The sequence below is a fragment of the Piliocolobus tephrosceles genome, chromosome 7, assembly GCF_002776525.5.
Source record: "Piliocolobus tephrosceles isolate RC106 chromosome 7, ASM277652v3, whole genome shotgun sequence".
Taxonomy (NCBI): Eukaryota; Metazoa; Chordata; class Mammalia; order Primates; family Cercopithecidae; genus Piliocolobus; species Piliocolobus tephrosceles.
Genome location: NC_045440.1, coordinates 85,785,098 through 85,803,048, shown reverse-complemented (window position 1 = coordinate 85,803,048; position 17,951 = coordinate 85,785,098). Strand labels below are relative to the sequence as shown.

Genomic DNA, 17,951 nt, shown 5'->3' with positions numbered 1-17,951 from the left:
TATGGATTCCTATAGATTTCTTTACATTTCAAATTCTAAATGTGTCATTTAGAAAAGTCAATGAATTATATATTTTACTTTTTATTATTGACTCACGTTCTATAAAATTGTCATCTTTCGCAATGGCTATTATTTACAGATTAAACTCAATGGTGTTTCATCCCATTTTTTCTTTTGTTCTCATTTTTGCCACTTTTCCTCTGTTTTTCTCATGGAATGTTTGTTAATTTTCCTTAATATCATTTATTGACCTTATTTTAATCTGTAGTATCAAATCTTTAATTTACTGCTTCAAATGGGGCATTGTATTGAATCTGGTGTCTTAAAGAGTTACCGGATATTTTCCAAATTAATCTCTTCTTATTATAACCTATAAATGTTTCTTAGAGGTACTTTCCTTCTGAAAATTAAGAAGACATTTTATCCAATGTTCTTTAGTTTCTAGAAAAAACCTTATTCTCAAAACTGAGTCCTCTTTGAGCCCTCAAAATATTGCTCTGTTTACTTGTACTGAAGAATTTATTTGTGAATTCCATGTTTTTTCCTCATTAATTCTTTTCTGTTTGGTTAAGTCAATATTCAGTGTTTATATTGGTATAACCACATAAATATTATTGGCATAACCACATAAATATAATAGTTGAGGAACATACTGTGCAATGATTATATTTCCTTCTTGTACAATCATTGTTTACTTGGCAGTTATAATGGTCTACTTTTTTCATTCTTCCTGGAGCATTCCGTTGTCCTGCTGCAGCCCAGACTGGTTCTCTCTGGGTCTGCTACAAAGCTGTCATCTTGGTACTTCTCTTCACCAGCCACCTTGAGGACTTCTTTCTCTTTTGTGTTAGACCCCCCCCATTTTTTTTTGGTTGGTTTGATAAGTTTGGTGAGACAACTTTTAGATTTCTTAGAAATAGCTTGTGAATAATTATATTTCTGAAAATGCAGTTGATTCTCATTATTCATGGATTCTGTATGACCTCCTAATCAATACTCACAGGGTTTTTATGATCATTCAGAAACATGCACAGAGGGTAAACATTTTGAGTTACATGTTCCCAGCTGAGGTCCAATGAGGTGACACTGCCTCTTTGTTTCAGTTCATAGTGTAAATAAGCATCTATGCTATGATCTATTTAGTGTCTCATTTTTCACATTTATGTGCTTTTTCTTGGTAATTTTGTAGCTTAAAACGGCCCCCCAGTATAGTGCTGAAATGCTGTCCAGTGTTCCTAAGCACAAGAAGACTGTGATGTGTCTTATGAAGAAAATACGTGAGCTTCTTTAGATGAGCTTCTTTCAGGCATGAGGTGTGCTGCTGGCTGTGAGTTCAATGTTAATGAATCAACATACATATTGATATAACATACATTAAAGACATAGGATCTTTAAACAGAAACACACCAACAGCAAGTTTATGTATTGATTGGTTGACAAAAATGTTGTGAATTTCCTGAGACCAAAAGATTCCTCTGAGACCAGAGGCTCACAGGAATCTAGCCCTATATTTCCCCTAGGACCAATGGTTCAGTATTTGCTAATTCAGTGTTTGCTGTGACTTCACAGAATATAACTTCCACAAATAACAAGAGTCACCTGTATCTTTTTAAAGTCTTTGTGCTTGATTAACAGTGTATTTGGTTTGATTGATTGTCTGGGCCTTCTGGCTGGAAATAATTTTCCCTCAAAATTTTAAAGGCAGTGAGGAGGGGCTGGGGGTTAGGAAGTGAGAGTGGGACCTGGTGTCCTGAGGGCCATGGTGGGCTTGCCTCAGGTTTATCAAACAGACCTTCCTGGAAAGATGAAACCTGATGAAACTCCTATGTTTGACTCAAGTCTACTTAAAGAAGTGGACTAGAATCAGAATACAGCTACATATGCTCCAGTTATTTCTCCAACACATCTTGCAGAAGGCTTGGTTTAAGGCCTCTTTGTCTACTGATGATATGGTTTGGCTGTGTCTCCACCTAAATCTCATCATGAGTTATAGCTCCCATAATCCCTACAAGTCCTACTGAATCATGGGGGTGGGTTTTTCCTGTACTAGTCCCATGATAGTGAATAAGTCCCACGAGATCTGATGGCTTTATAAAGGACAGTTCCCCTGCACATGTTCTCTCACCTGTCACCATGTAAGATGTGCCTTGCTCCTCCTTCACCTTCTGCCATGATTGTGAGGCCTCCCCAGCCACAAGGAACTGTGAGTCCATTAAAACTCTTTCTCTTTATAAATTACCCAGTCTTGGGTGTTTCTTCGTAGCAGTATGAAAATGGACTAATACAACTAACATAGGGTTTTTTTTTTTAAGGTACTGGGTCAGCGAACTGCCACTGGAGTTGTCAACCTTGATAATGTATAAAGTCTTTTGAGCATACAAAGAAATCTGGGGATCATTATGTTATAGTTGTGGAAGATGTGACTCGGTGACAGAGTGTTGCCATGGCAACTCTGATAATAGAACGTAAATTCATCCCTTCCTGTGCTAAGAGAGAAAGAGTAGATGTTGTTAATAATGCAGGGAAGACAGCTTGGCAAATTGTTGTCAACTTGTACTTTGCTAAGCAAGAAACTGAACTACTATAAGATTATCCTTGAATGTCTACCACAAAATGTTGGTTTTTACAAAACATTTGGATACTTCGGATCTGAAGAAAACTACATATATCAGAGGTTTCTAAAGTAAAAATCTTTTTAGAAAGACAATTGTCAAAGGAGCTAATGCTACAAAGCTATACTCTCACTGGAGTTAAAATGTTTTGTTGATGTAGCACGGTGACCTCCATAAATACTGGTCTGAAAAAAACTTACAATACTGCAAGTATAATGACATTTTAGAAGATTACCTTGGGCTGATGGGGTATGCTGTGAATTTGAATTACAAATGAATATCATTAAAGGGATGATTTTTACCCAAAGGGGTAACTTGAATTTTTTCTTACCTTGCATTTTTCTAGAGTGTGGCTTCATTTCTTGGTAGTCAAGAGTACTGATAGTAAAGAGTTCTATATCTGCTATCTGTGCTGTTTATTTTTAAAAAGGTATATATTTAATAGGCTGTTTCTTATCACATACATAAAATTAGTTATTTTTGTTTCAAATAAACATATCTAAATACAGAGAGAGGCATTATTTCCCACATATTAAGTTGGATAAATTAGTTATTATACAAATATAGTACAGTTCAAAATTTGTTGATCCTACTATGGACAAACAACCTGGCCAAGCCTTTTAAAGAAGCAGAAGAAATGAAAACTAACTTATAAAATGTGAGGCGATTCAAAGTAAAACAATTTAAATGTTTTACTAAAAGTTTATATAGTTGTATGTCAATAAAAAGTGCCAAGTGACTTATCTGTGAAATATATTAATAATTATTCATTTGTTAAAGATACCTATGAACAGTTATTACAGGACATCTAAGGTACTTTGTAACAGTAACACTGGGAAATCTCAACATATGTATTTCTATTCCAATTTTTCTTTTTATCTGAAGCCTCTCTTCTGAAAAACATTTTCATCAAAAAATGGAATATTACAAAATTGAGTGGAATGCAATATTTAATAAAATATATTGTACTGGATTTGTCACATCATAAAATGTTGATGGAAGTTTTCTTTATAATGTGGTTATAATGGCACTATTATTCTCATAACTATCCTGTTTTGATTTTTTTGATTTTATTGATTTTAATTATTTTAAAAGTTGAAGTCAGAATTAGATACTTTAATGGCACTAATGTTGAGCATTCCATGTTACAATAAGTCTATTCATGTGATCAAAAGACATTTAAAGGCATTCTTCTATTGTCTGTACGTTCTAATCTTGAGAAATTTGATGTTATTCTGAGTCTGTCTTGGTATGTGGCTTTTATTCCTCTATTTAGACATTTAAGGTCTTATATACAGTAATCTATTTTAGTTTGGGTCATCTTTCATTTATTGTGCAGAGCGTATTTTATTGGAAAACTAGTATCTTTCAGTGTTAGGATATTTTCTTGTATTCTGATTGAATAATGTCCTCTAAGTTTTCTCTTTGTGAAAACACTATTAGCTTGATATTGAACCCCTGGAGTAAGGGTCTAATTGTTTAAAAATCTTTTCTTTACTCTTTTCCATCTGTTTATCTTTTTGATCTTTTAAGTTCATATTTCAAACTTTTATTAAATTTTTTATTTCTGCTATAAAGTTTTTAATTTCTAAGAAGATTTTTCTTGTTCTTCATATATTCTTTTAAGTAATACTTTGAAATGTAGATACATTTTCCTATACCTGGGGGCATTAATTATGAGTTTTTTAGTATTTTTGTTTAGTTTTGTACTCTATATTTCCCCTGTTTCTGTGGAAATCTGATTTTCTCTGGGATTTTTTCCATGTTAGAGTATTTCCTAAAATGCCTGGTGATTCTTTCCTTGTTGATTAGCTTATATTTCAGGGCAAGGCATCAAAAACCTGGCTGTCAGCTTTGTGAGTGTGTGTGTGTGTCAGTAGGTGTGGGTGTGTGTATGAGTGTGTGGATGTACATGTGGGCAGGGCTTATCGACTGGTGGGCCTCACTGGAACATGGTGGTGAAGGGTCCCAGTAGTTTATTGGGCATGTCAAATGTCAGCATTTGATTGTCTTTTGGGATGACTAATTTCCTCGGAGAGGATAAACAGCTAATTCCCAAATAGAGAACAGTCTCATACTGGCCTAATATTAAAAAATGATGACATTTTTGATATATCCTAGTATTTTAAATATGTCATTAAGCTAGTGGTAAAATTTTTTTCTCAACTGCAAAACAAGAGAACAGGCTAATGTACTAGGAATTTATGTTATTTCTGGTACCCAGCCAACATTTCACATATATTAATTTCCCTTCCAATAGTGAGATCTATCGCAAAGCAAAGAAAGCTCCTTGTTGAAGGCATGTATTTTTTTTTCAAGTTTTACTTCAGATTCAGGGGGTACACGTGTACTTTTGTTACTTGGGTGTATTGCATGATGCTGAGGTTTGGGGTATGATTGATCCCATCACCCAGATAGTGAGCATAGTACCCAACAGTTTTTCAAACTTCCCTTCTCCCTCCCTTCTCTCTCTAGTAGTTACTAGTTTCTCTTGCTGCCATCTTTATGTTCATGAGTAGCCAATGTTTAGCTCCTTGTTATAAGTAAGAACATTCAATATATCTGGATTTTTTGTTCCTGCATTAATTCACTTTGCATAATGACCTCTAGCTACATGCATGTTGCTGCAAAGGACATAATTTTATTATTTTTCATGTCTGTGTAGTATTCCATTGTGTATATGTACCACATTTTCTTTATCCAGCCCACTATTGAGGGACACTTAGGTTGATTCCATGTCTTTGCTATATTTTTGTTTTTTGAGATGGATCTCTCTTTGTCTCTTAGGCTGGAGTGCAGTGGCGGAATCTTGACTCACTGCAACCTCTGCTTCCTGGGTTCAAGAGGTTCTCCTGCCTCGGACTCCCAAGTAGTTGGGATTACAGTCATGCACCAACATGCCCAGTTAAGTTTTGTAATTTTAGTAGTGATGGGGTTTCACCATGTTGGCTAGGCTGGTCTTGAACTCCTGACCTCAGGTGATCCACCTGCCTCTGCCTCCCAAATTGCTGGGATTACAGGTGTGAGCCACTGAGCTTGGTGGTGTCTTTGTTATTGTAAATAGTGCTGTGATAAACATGCAAGTGCTTGTGTCTTTTTGGTAGAACACTTTACTTTTGGATATATCCCGTAATGGGATTGCTGGGTTGAATGGTAGTTCTATTTTGAGTTCTTTGAAAAATCTCCAGACTGTTTTTCACAGTGGTCGAACTCATTTACATTCCCACCAACAGTGTATGAGTGTTCCCTTTTCTCCACAGCCTTGACAACATCTGTTGTTTTTTTTATTTTTTAATAATAGCCATTCTGACTGCAGTAGATGGTATTTCATTGTGGTTTTGATCTGCATATCTCTGAACATTAGTGATGATGACCATTTATTCACATGTTTGTTGGCAGCTTGTATGTCTTCTTTTGAGAAATGTCTGTTCGTGTCCTTTGCCTTCTTTTTAATGGGGTTTTTTGCTTGATGATTTGTTTAAGTTCCTTATAGATTCTGGATAGTAGACCTTTGTCAGATATATAGTTTGTGAATATTTTGCTCCCAGTCTGTAGGGAGCAAAATATTTTGCTGTTTACTTCCTTGATAGTTTCTCTTGCACGCAGAAGCTCTTGAGTTTCATTAGGCCCCACTTCTCAATTTCTGTTTTCATTGCAATTGCTTTTGAGAAGTTAGCCATGAATTCTTTCCTAAGGCTGATGTCCAGAATGGCATTTTCTAAGTTTTTTTCTAAGATTCTTATAGTTTGAGGTCTTTATATTTAAATATGTAATCCAATTTGAGTTAATTTTTGTATGAATTATTGAATAGGAAGTCCATTCCTCATTGCTTATTTTTGTTGACTTTGTCAAAGATCAGATAGCTGTAGGTGTGTGGCTTTATTTCCAGGTTCCCCATTCTGTTCCATTGGTCTATTGTCCGTTTTTGTACCAGTACCATGATGATTTGGTTGCTGTAGCTTTATAGTGTAGTTTGAATTTGGGTAATGTAATGCCTCTGACTTTGTTCTTTTTACTTAGGATTGTTTTGGGTATTCAGGCTCTTTTTTTTTTTTTGTTTCCTTTGAATTTTAGAATAGCTTTTACTAGTTCTGAGAAAGGTGATGTTGGTAGTTTGACAGGAATAGTCCTGGATCTATAGGTTGTTTTGGGTAGTCTGGCGATTTTTAAGACACTGATTTTTACAATTCATGAGCCATAGATGTTTTTTCTGTTCATTTGTGTCATGTATGATTTCTTTGAACAGTGTTTTGTAGCTCTCCTTGTAGAGATCTCTCACCTCCCTGGTTAGATGTATTCCTTGGTTTACTTATTTATTTTTATTTTTTTTGCAGCTATGGTAAATGGGATTGCATTCTTGATTTGGTTCTCAACTTGAACATTATTGGTATATAGACATGCTATTGATTTTTGTACACAGATTTTGTAGGCTGAAACTTTACTGAAGTGGCACGTCAGTTGCAGGAGCCTTTTGGCGGAGTCTTTAGGGCATTCTAGGTATAAAATCACGTAATCTGTGAAGAGAGATAGTTTTGACTTATTTTCCTATTTGGATGCCTTTTATTTTTTTCTCTTGCCTGATTGCTCTGGCTAGCACTTCTAGTACCATGTTGAATGGGAGTGCTGAGAGTGGGCATCCTTGTATTGTTCCAGGCCTTAGGGGGAATGCTTTCAGTTTTTGCCTGTTCAATATTATGTTGGCTGTAGGTTTGTCACAGATGGCTCTTAATATTTTGAGATATTCTCTTCTGATGGAAGGCATGCATTTTTTTGAAATGAAGAAAAATATAGAGAAGCAGCAGAAAGAAGGAGGAATAGAGAGAGGTAAAGAAGTAGAGGGAAGAAGTAGGACAAGGAGAGAACGTGAGGAGAGAAGAAGAGAGAAGGAAAGAGGAGAAGACGAAAGAGAAGAAAAGAAGGAGAATGAGAGGAAAATAAATAGGGGTCAAGGAGGAGAGAGAGAAAGTAAGAGAATAAGACAGAGGCAGGAGGGGTGAGAAAGGGAGAGGGGAGTTGAAGAATTAAAACATATTCAGGGTTATCTAGTCTCCCTTGATATAGTCATTGTTTAATTTTCTAGGCATGTCATCCAGTGTCTCTTTTAAGACGCCCTTTGGTCCAGCCAAATGGTGCTACTACCTATCTCCAAACAGAAACTAAACCCATCTGGCTTTGTGTGCCATTATGATCACTAGTCCCACAACCTTTGATTTCCTCTCTTTCAAGAGTTTTCAAAGAATGACTTATGTTATAGATATATGTTCATTTTTATTTTATCTTCTTCAGCAGATTAGAATTCCCAAGCAATACCTTGTATTATAGACACCAACTTATTGGTTTTTGTACTGTCCATTAGATTACAACCTCCCCAAAGGCAAAGATGTAGTCTTGTCTAAGTCTTCCTGGCTTATTGTGGTAAAGGACCAAATTTTTATTTTTTATTTAAAATATTTCCAACCTATCACAGTCTGATACTTTTGTACAAAATCATACATTTAGATACCATAGCCATATAAACATGCTATAAGTTTTAAAATGCTTACTCCTACTTTTTGAAATGAAATGGTAAAAACAATTCATTGATTGGCACTGCTTTACTGAATCCACTATGAGATGAAGCAGCAGTTCAGTGCACCTCGCATCTTGCTTTGCACCTACCAATATAACTTCAATGGAATTTTGCACTGAATACATTTTATTTAAATATAACTGAATTTATTCAAAAATAGCAATAAAGATAGTGGAAATAAAGTCTTGATTAGAATGAAATTGCATCATAAGATTCACTTCCTATTTTTAACTCCTGATTTGTAGTTTGGAGGGTACTGTTAGGCAATTAACGATGCTTTTAAAAACAATGTGCATTGCGTAATTTTTTGAAGACATATTTGTTAGTTAAGTCTAAATGATTTTGATACCACTCTTCATCTTACATTGCCAAAATAAATGTCTAAATATTTTACTAAATTCCCTATCAAGGATGATTTGTTGTTGCTATATTTGTAATAAGGAAGGAAAGCTCAATTTTTAGTCACAATAGTAGGAAACTATCCCTGTCTAGCAGGCTAGTTTAGAACAGCAACTGACATTGTTATCACATGATATTTTGCACATACACAGTGCCCTTCAAATGTTGAATTGATGCACTTAATGAAATTAGACAACTGTTCTTCACAGAAAGGGCAGCAATGCTATCAAATCCTTTCTCAAGAGCTTCAAACTAAAACCTGGCAACTTAAGAAAATTAGGAATGAATGCTTTGATTTATTGGGCAGTCCCTTAATTTGTGACTTGGTGGCTTTACATGGGAATTTGAAGTGCTTAGCCTGCCATGGGCTGGATAATCAAAGGCCCATGATTTACAGAACACATCTTTAAAATAGCTTCTCTAGAGAACTTCACTTTTAAAAAGGCTTTCAAGACTTTTAGTATCCAATTGAGCTATAATATACACTTAACTGAAATACCACTTGCATCATATGATAATTTAGCCAGTATCTGGAAGAAATGTCTCAACAAGTGTTTCATCTTTTATATGCTTTTCATTGAAGCTAAGGGGAAACTGTAGTTGGTTGCCTAACACTGAATAAAACTACAAGCACATTATCTCATTTTGAAGTGGAATGTGGCCAGCAGCTTCTAATGGTATATTTTGAATGTGATCTAGTGAAATTTCTACTAAGGAAATAATAATATTTCTAAAAGCATGAAACATTTGAGGATTGACTTTTCATTTTAATATCTACCTTAGCATGTGAAAATATAGCCACTGAATGCATTTTTTTTTCCTGATAAGCTCTTAAAGTATAAGTGATGCATGACTTTTGCTAATAGTTGGCAGCTATTGATTATACTATGATAGCTGACTTGTTCTGCAGAATAAAGTAGAAAATCCTTTTGAATCAAAAAGCATTTCTGTACTTTGAAAATGTCATTAAAAGTGTTGAAAAGGTCACATTTTGAGATTGATGAAATAAAGATCAGTCTTTCCTGGCTGGATGAACAGAATGTGATTGGGAAGTGAGGCTTTAAAACTTTTGCTAGCACTTTTATAGTGCAAATCTGGGATTCACAATGGCTCTAAAAGCAATAAATTACTTTTTATATATATGATTATTTTCATGAATAATTAAAGCTATTATTTAGACATTCAAGTGCAGATGAAACTCAGAAGAAAACGTGAGGTGCTAAGATGCATGAAATTGCCAGCTTTGTAAGCAAAAGTCCCAGACTGGACTCCATTCCAAAATAGCTACCGATATTCTGTGTTTATTTATGGAGTTATCATAATGTCTCTGTATCTCACTTATTCAGTATTAAAGGAATGATGATATCTATTCTGTTTTTATGAGAATCAGTAAAGATTCATTGAAGAACACTAAATAAAGGATAATCAGTACTTTGAACTGTCTGAAATAAATGCTATTTAAACTGCCAAAAATTATTTGGATAATCAAGTATTATTTAATTGAAAATTCAGTCTTCAGTATATTTAATGGACCTAAAAAAAAGAGAAATGAGTTCTCTTCGAGTAAGCTTAATTAGCTTTCTTTGAGATGAGTTGAAGGTAGTCGAGTGAAATCAGAGCACTTATTTTGCATTAGTTTTAGTGACTGCTTTCAGGACTGATATTAAAAGTATATGAGACTAAGATCTTATCTTAAAGCAATAACAACTCTGTGCAGTATTGATTCTACATATGACGTCTAATCTTAGCCACCATTTCTATTTTATTCATATACACATTCAGTAGATATATCTTTAAGCAGCCTGACTATATGATTACCCTTTCTGATGTGGCTTGACATCTTAAAAAAACTCATGTTCCAATGAGAACACATGGACACAGGGAGGGGAACATGACACACCAGGGCCTGTCAGGGGGTGAGGGGAAAGGGGAGGGAGAGCATTAGGACAAATACCTAATGCATGTGGGACTTAAAACCTAGATGACAGGTTGATAGGTGCAGCAAACCATCATCGCACACGTATACCTGTGTAACAAACCTTCATGTTCAGCACATGTATCCCAGAACTTAGTGTAAAATTATAAAAACAAAACAAAACAAAATCATATTCCTTGAAAACAATACGGAAACAGTGCTGGTTGTGTACATTAATACACATCCCAAAGCTCTGTTTGTTTTAAATGTGATTCTGAAACAACACTTAAGGTTAGTTCTTTCCCATGAGTGAGATCTTATGCATGTCCAGTTTACTGATTCATTTTCTTATGTAGAAATATTTGATGTCTATGAATTAGTCTGGCTAAATTAGAGTTGTATGCTATGAAGTGGTCATAAATCCTTCATAGATTTTAAAGGGTTTCTCTTTTAAGACTTGCTTTTTTAAAAAATACAAATAAATGGTGAGGATTGCTACAACCAAGAGTTCAGAGGGTAGAGTTAGATTATTTAGACAATATTATTTAAGTTACAATTTAAACAACATTTTATCTTAGAAACACAGACTAAATGACATCAAATTCGTTACTGGGTTGAGTGGATTTAATGATTAACAGGTTCTAATAGATTGATTTTTTAAATTCTATAATTTATTGTGATGAAAGATCTCATCAAATATTTTTGGGGCTGGTGTTGCCTGCGATATATAACGACACCAATTTTTGAAGTAAAACTGATATGAATTGTGATATTGGGTTTAATGTGACACTTTATTATATGAACAAATTAGATAGTGGTGGAAGTGCTGATAACACTCTTTTGAAATATCAGCTATAAAGTACTGCACCACTGCTTTCTTTATAAGCAGAACTTAAATAAATCTATTTAATGATCCTATACATTTTCTTTCCTCCATGTAACACTATATTCTGGCCTGCTATAATCTGCAATTATTTCCTTTTCCCCAAGGAGAACATTTTGCTGAAGAAATAAAAGCCATTTCAGGCACAATCAGCCCCTCTGTTGCCTAAGACATTTTTTTAATTGTAAAAGACTGAGGGAGACTCTTTCTGATGACTCTACTGTATTTTACTATTGAACAGTAATGAGCTCCTACTTCTTAAAAATGCATCCAGGAGACCATGCATTCAAGACGCCACTGTCAAAATATGCACATACATGATTGATTACCCAATTTATTGGTGATATTGTATATGCCATCATAGTGTAGTTTAAATGATTTTGACAAGTACAGAAAAGTGTCATTGACAGGTGCAGAAATAAATGATGGGTTTAAGCTTTCAAATGTTTTTACAGCATTTCACTGACTGGCAGGTTGATAAATTAAAATTATAGTTGTAGCATCAGGCCTGAAAGCACAACTGCTTTAGATTACAAAAATAGCGCTGTGGAAACTTTGTGTACTCTCCAGAGAAGTAGCCTGGAGGGCTTTGGGGAAAAAAATGAAGCAAATGCAGTTGGTAAAGAAATCATTAATTTTGTGGTAGCACTGTCTGAGTCTTAAAAAACCCCCCAAAAAGTAGATTTTTAGACGAAAATTGGCTTTATCTCCTTACCCCTTTTTCCCTGCAGACATAGAGAAAATTGAAACCGCATCATCAAAAGACAGGCATTGACTTGGCCATTAGTAATTTCATGATGTTTGATGGGCATATTTAAAGCTTAGGGACAATTTCTTGTCAACCTTCCCTTAGTTTCAACACTATACATGGATTTTAGCTTGTCATACTGTCACCATGATCCCATCAAGTCTAACTGAGAAAACTTTAAGATATCACTCACTCACTGATTTCGACATTCTTAAAGAAAATGCGATTTCATCAGGCATTTTCTTTACATTCTTATTTCATTCTATTCAAGTCTTGCATATTTTCAAGTCATGCCTGAACTTCTGCAGCCGCTTTATAAGTGGCTCACTTTGGATAACATCACTCTTCAGTTAAAAGCAAAACAGTCAAGCAGGTATACATCACTGAATGGCTCCACTTCACCCCTAGAATGAGCAGAAAGCTCCTTGTATTAGGAGAATTTCTCAATACAGATTCTCCCTGAATTTGCCAATCTTATCTTTTGTCTTTTCCTGAATCTTCCTAGCTCACTAGACTGGAATGTCTGATATGCTGGGTACGGTGCCTTCTCTGCTGCCACTCATCCAACTCTTGTCTCCCAGGAATGCCATTTTAATAGCTCCGTATTGAATTCTTACCTCACCTTGAAGAAAAACTCAGCTCCTACTTTTGTCTTGAAAATTTTCCTAATAATCTGACCAGTTTCTTTAACTTCTCAATTCATAAATACTTCATAGACAGCTATCATTTGATGGCATTAATATAGATCTGCTTTTGCTTTTATGTGCTCTCTACCAACCATCCCTAAATTAGCATTGCTTTCCCTCTTTCATGTTCCTATTATTAAAGTTTTTAATATTGTACTCCATATTTTATATCACTCTAAGTACAGTCCAGAATTGTCTTCCTGTCTTCAGGCTGCTGTTTTGTTTTTTCTTGTCTCTCTTCCTCAGCGATCTCCCCTAGTAAGGCAGTCTATCCCTCCTGTGCCGATTTCACTCTTCTGAATTGAGAATTTGATTCTCTTAACACTTCTAAAATGTTCAGGCCTTTGGATTCAATTGGTTAACATTTCTGTGATTCAGTGAAACTTCAGAAAAGATTTATAATATAACTTAATTGCTGCACAGAATGTTTTAAATAATTGGTATTTATTTCCTGTTTACTATGTCAGACACTAAGTAGTATCTCATTCATAACAGCTGTTAAGAGTTAGTTATGACCTGGCATGGTGGCTCATGCCTGTAACCCCAGTACTTTTGGAGGATGAGGTGGGAAGATTGCTTGAAACCAGGAGTTTAAGAACGGCCTGTCCAACACAGTGAGATCCCATTTCTACAAAAGATAAGAATTAGCCAGGTGTGGTGGCTCATGCCTATAGTTCCAGCTACTTGGGAAGCTGAGGAGGGAGGATCACCTGAGGCTGGGAGGTTGAGGCTGCAGTGACTGTGATTGCACCACTGAACTCCAACCTGGGAGACAGAGTAAGAACCTGTCTCAAAAAAAATTACTTAATAATAATAATAAAAGGTTAGTTACTTACTACCTTAGGTGAGCAAATGGAGACTCAGGAAAGTTAAATTGCCAAAGCCATCTATCTAGGAAGTGGCAGAATGGGATTCAGAGGAAGGAAATCAAATTACAGAACTTGTGCTGTTAAAGTAAGCAGCTAATACTATAATCATATATAGCATCTATTACTAAATATGAGGTTTCCTACAAAACCTAGATAAATGTAAAATAATGTGAATCTTTAACCTAATAAGAACATCAAGGTTTAATAAAGTTTTCATAACAGCAGAAGTATATTGAAGATCTAAATTCTGCTTCAAGACTGGAAAGAAAAGGGAGAAAATATCCCTCAAGGAAAATGGTTTTGCAAACTACAGCTGTTAGCAATTATAAGATCATTTTTGGATGCAGGGCAAGCTTTGTTGCCCTGACAGTATTTACTCTTTCTTTTTTGGATTTAGTAGAATAGATCCTGTGCATCTCAAAGGATTTAGGAGATCCATGCTTGGCTGGGCCATGCTTAGCTCACACATACAGTCATTGCTTCACTAGAGATAAATATAATAATTCTGATATTTTTATCCTTGATGTATTCTTTTTACATATTTCTTTTTATAATTTTAAATTGTCTAATGTTAACTTTGTGGGTGCATAGTAGGCATGTATATTTGTAGGGTATATAAGATATTTTCACACAGACATGCAATGTGTAATAATCACATCAGGGAGAATGTGGTGTCCATTCTCCCAAGCATTTATGCTTTGTGTTACAGACAATCCAATTACACTCACCGAGTTACTTAAGATGTACAATTATGTTCTTATTGACTATAGTCACCCTGTTGTGCAATCAAATAGGTCTTATTCATTCTTTCTAAATTTTTTTGTATCCACTAACCATCCCCCTGGCCCCGCCGTGATGTATTCTTGAAGATCTTCCAACCAAAACTAGGAAATAATATATTCTGAGATACATAACTTTTAAATTAAAGTTTTTTTACCCACGTAATAAACATCCTCATAATAAAGCTACTTATGAAAAACTTCATCAAATGAAAAATTGGTATAAATCAATATTTAATTTCAAATTACAACTAATTCATATTAAAGTCTTCTTAAAAGTTCAACTTCATGCTGAAGAGACAAAAAGAAATAATTCATGTGGAGTTTCCTTTGGTGCTGTGAGTGTATGTTCAAAGTGGCTCAGTGTCTGCAAGGTATCAACAGTCAGTGTTTGAAGAAACTTCATGCATTTTTTGACATGTAATTTTACAATGGATATCTCAACCTTCAAATGAAGGATCTTTGATTCCTTCTCATTTGTATTTTTCATTAAAAAGTTGTAAATAGCTTTTTCAAGGCAAGACTGGTTTTAAACTAAGATTTATATATTAGACTCTTAATTGAGATGATCACTCTGTGCTTATTCACCTTTCTTTTTTTTATTTTTTGAGACGGAGTCTCTCTCTGTCTGCTAGGCTGGAGTGCAGTGGAACGATCCTGACTCACTGCAACCTCTGACTCCCTGGTTCAAGTGATTCTCCTGCCTCAGCTCCCCGAGTAGCTAGGATTACAGGCATATACCACCATGTCCAGCTAACTTTTGTATTTTTAGTAGAGCCGGGGTTTCACCATGTTGGACAAGATGGTCTCGATCTCCTGACCTCGTGATCCGCCAGCCTTGGCCTCCCAAAATGCTGGGATTACAGGCGTAAGCCACAGTACCTGGCCTTATTCACCTTTCTAAATGAACACTTGATGACTGTTTTCTCTCAGCTTATTTCCAAGATCAGATTCTATCTGATGCAACGTTGAAAGGAACCATTCTCCTAGTAGAATTTTATTATATTAATTGCTCCAAAATATAATGTTTCAAGGATGATTGGAATATGAGCCCCCAAACTTTAGCCCTCCATTAAAAAGCAAGGTTGCTTAACATCTTAAAAAAAGTTAAGGTGGGCAAGAACTTTAATAATCAAATTTATTTTATAAATGTATTTTATTTATAATAATATAAACTTATTCAATAATATGCATTTATAATACATTTAAATATAATAGTAAATATATAATATACTTATAATAGTTTAAAATAGAAAATATTACTATTTAATAAACAGACATTTATTAAATATTGCATTTATATTATTTACTATTTTGAAGTTTACAATTTATTATGATCCCAGCCTTAGGTCTAAGATGACATCAGAATGAATTTATATGTACTTCGGCATAGGCAGTGTGGAGGCTTCCATGGCATTTATTCTGGGCTCTTTGCATCTATCCTGGTCTCTGTTAAGTGAACTCCAAGATAGTTCAGGTTCAATGTGGCTGCCTCCACCACATGCATTTAAAACAGGGAGGGATTATGAGACATTATATTTCAAAGATTTTCTGAAGGGACTCCAGAGATGATAAGTGTTGATAATGACAACTTGCGCATGTGTTTATGGAAAAAAATGGAGGGGGATGGAAGCACCTTGTAGATGATGGCTTCCAGGCCTCACTGGTATCAGAATCACCTAGGTACCTTTGGAAAACACTGCCTCTGTTGATCTACCTGGGCAAACAGAATCACACTTTGGAATGAGCCTTCATGCCTCACTCTAGGTGTATTAGAGGGAAACTACATTAAATGAACACTGGTGGGGGAGCGGGTTTCCCCCCCCAATGATATTATTTTAGAAATCATTTCCTGGTGCGTATGAAGAAAGTTCTTTTTATATCATATATATAGTTGCAGATCAGAGACCTGAGATTTCACTCAACTTCTTTTCACAAGTCCATGATCTTTCTCAGTAAGGAAATAATTTTCTGTAACTTTCTTTGACAGTTTTTTTTTTCCACTGCAATATTCAGATTGGGTCTATGTTGTGACCAAAACATTTTCTTTCAAAATTAGTACAGCACATTTATCCAGGGAAGAATTTGGGTCCTCAATTTATTTTAAGATGAGATGCATATTAAAATGTATCAATATTCCTACTTAAAAAATTTAAATGACAGTTACCAGTATTCATCATTAAAATCTGAAACATCTGTATTCATATTGCTTGATAACTCATTTCATGACAATTTTTATTTTTCCCCAATATAATAACTTCTGTTGGTTTTTATAATGAGACTTTTGTTTTTTATAATGTAACTCAAAACACTGCCTATAAAAATGGAGATTTATTCTATGAACTATTTTAACGGTTTCTGATTGACTCTTTATAACATGATACATAAATATACCTTCCAGAATTGTAATAATAGCTAACATTTATGAGCAATTCTTATGTGCCAAAAACTGTGCTAAATGTTTGATATAAATTATCTAAATCTTTGAAGCTCCATTTCATAAACAAGAACCTGAAGCTTGGGAGTTTAAGTAATTGCCTAAACTAACACATCTAGCTTGTAAGTGTCCAAGTCTATGAGGGCAAAAGCAACTTTCACCAGTGCATATTAACAAATACTTTAAGACACTGATGGGCAGTGGACTGAAGTATGCAATATTTAGCAGTGATTTATTCATTAATATAATTCACACATTTTTATTGAACATAGAATTAAAATTAATGTGAGTGAGGTGTGCTGGGGACAAATTCAATGTTATATACTCACATATCAACTGATATAATAAACCATAGACCATGCACTTATTCTGGCATGTGACTATGGATTAAAAGTCATAAATTTGATCATCATGGAGGATGGGAGGCAGGACTAGACTGCAGTTCCCACTCAGAGCAGCATGAAGAGGCTTGTGTGGTGAATTTTAGCTCCAGATCAACTGCAAGAACGAACCAGCAATCCCAAGAGGACCCACAGACCCTCTGAAGGAGGTGGAGTGCTCCTGCAGGACCCAGGAGACACCCCAAATACTGTGAGTGCCCCAACTGCAGAAGTGGGAAAGGGAGATCCTCCTCTCCGGAACACCCCGCCCCCCCGGCCCCCCACTGGAGAAACTGAAGGTCTGTTTGCGGAAGAAGTTTCTGACCTTATCTGGAGCTGAGTCAATTTCAAGAGCTGAGTGAAATACAGGGGTAGAGGAAGCAGTGGGAAAGGCCCTGGGAGTGTGCTGGGTCTTCAAGCAGGCCATTCCTGCCTGGCACCACAGGGGATCCATCAGGAGAGTGACCAGAGGAGTGGGGAAAAACACCACAGGGAGAAGGAAATCTCTAGCCGAACTTTGTAGCAACTTGAAAGGGGCAAGAAGCCTCCTGGCCAAAACTCAAGGGAGAGTGGGAATTCAGCGTGCAGACTCCACAGGCTGGGGAAGAACCAAACCCTTTTCTTTCGCAGCTGGGAGGCAGATAGCCTGGGGCAAGTTCTCAAGCCTGGCTCAC

The 17,951-nt window shown here is 35.5% G+C and overlaps 1 protein-coding gene and 1 pseudogene across 21 annotated transcripts in view; one reads left to right on the top strand and one right to left on the bottom strand.

The window, feature by feature from the left end:
- RALYL (RALY RNA binding protein like) overlaps positions 1 to 17,951 on the bottom strand; it is a 725,790-nt gene that overhangs the window by 81,129 nt on the left and 626,710 nt on the right. The gene's annotated exons all lie outside the window — the stretch shown is intronic.
- On the top strand, positions 1,805 to 2,687 carry LOC111553163 (annotated as a pseudogene).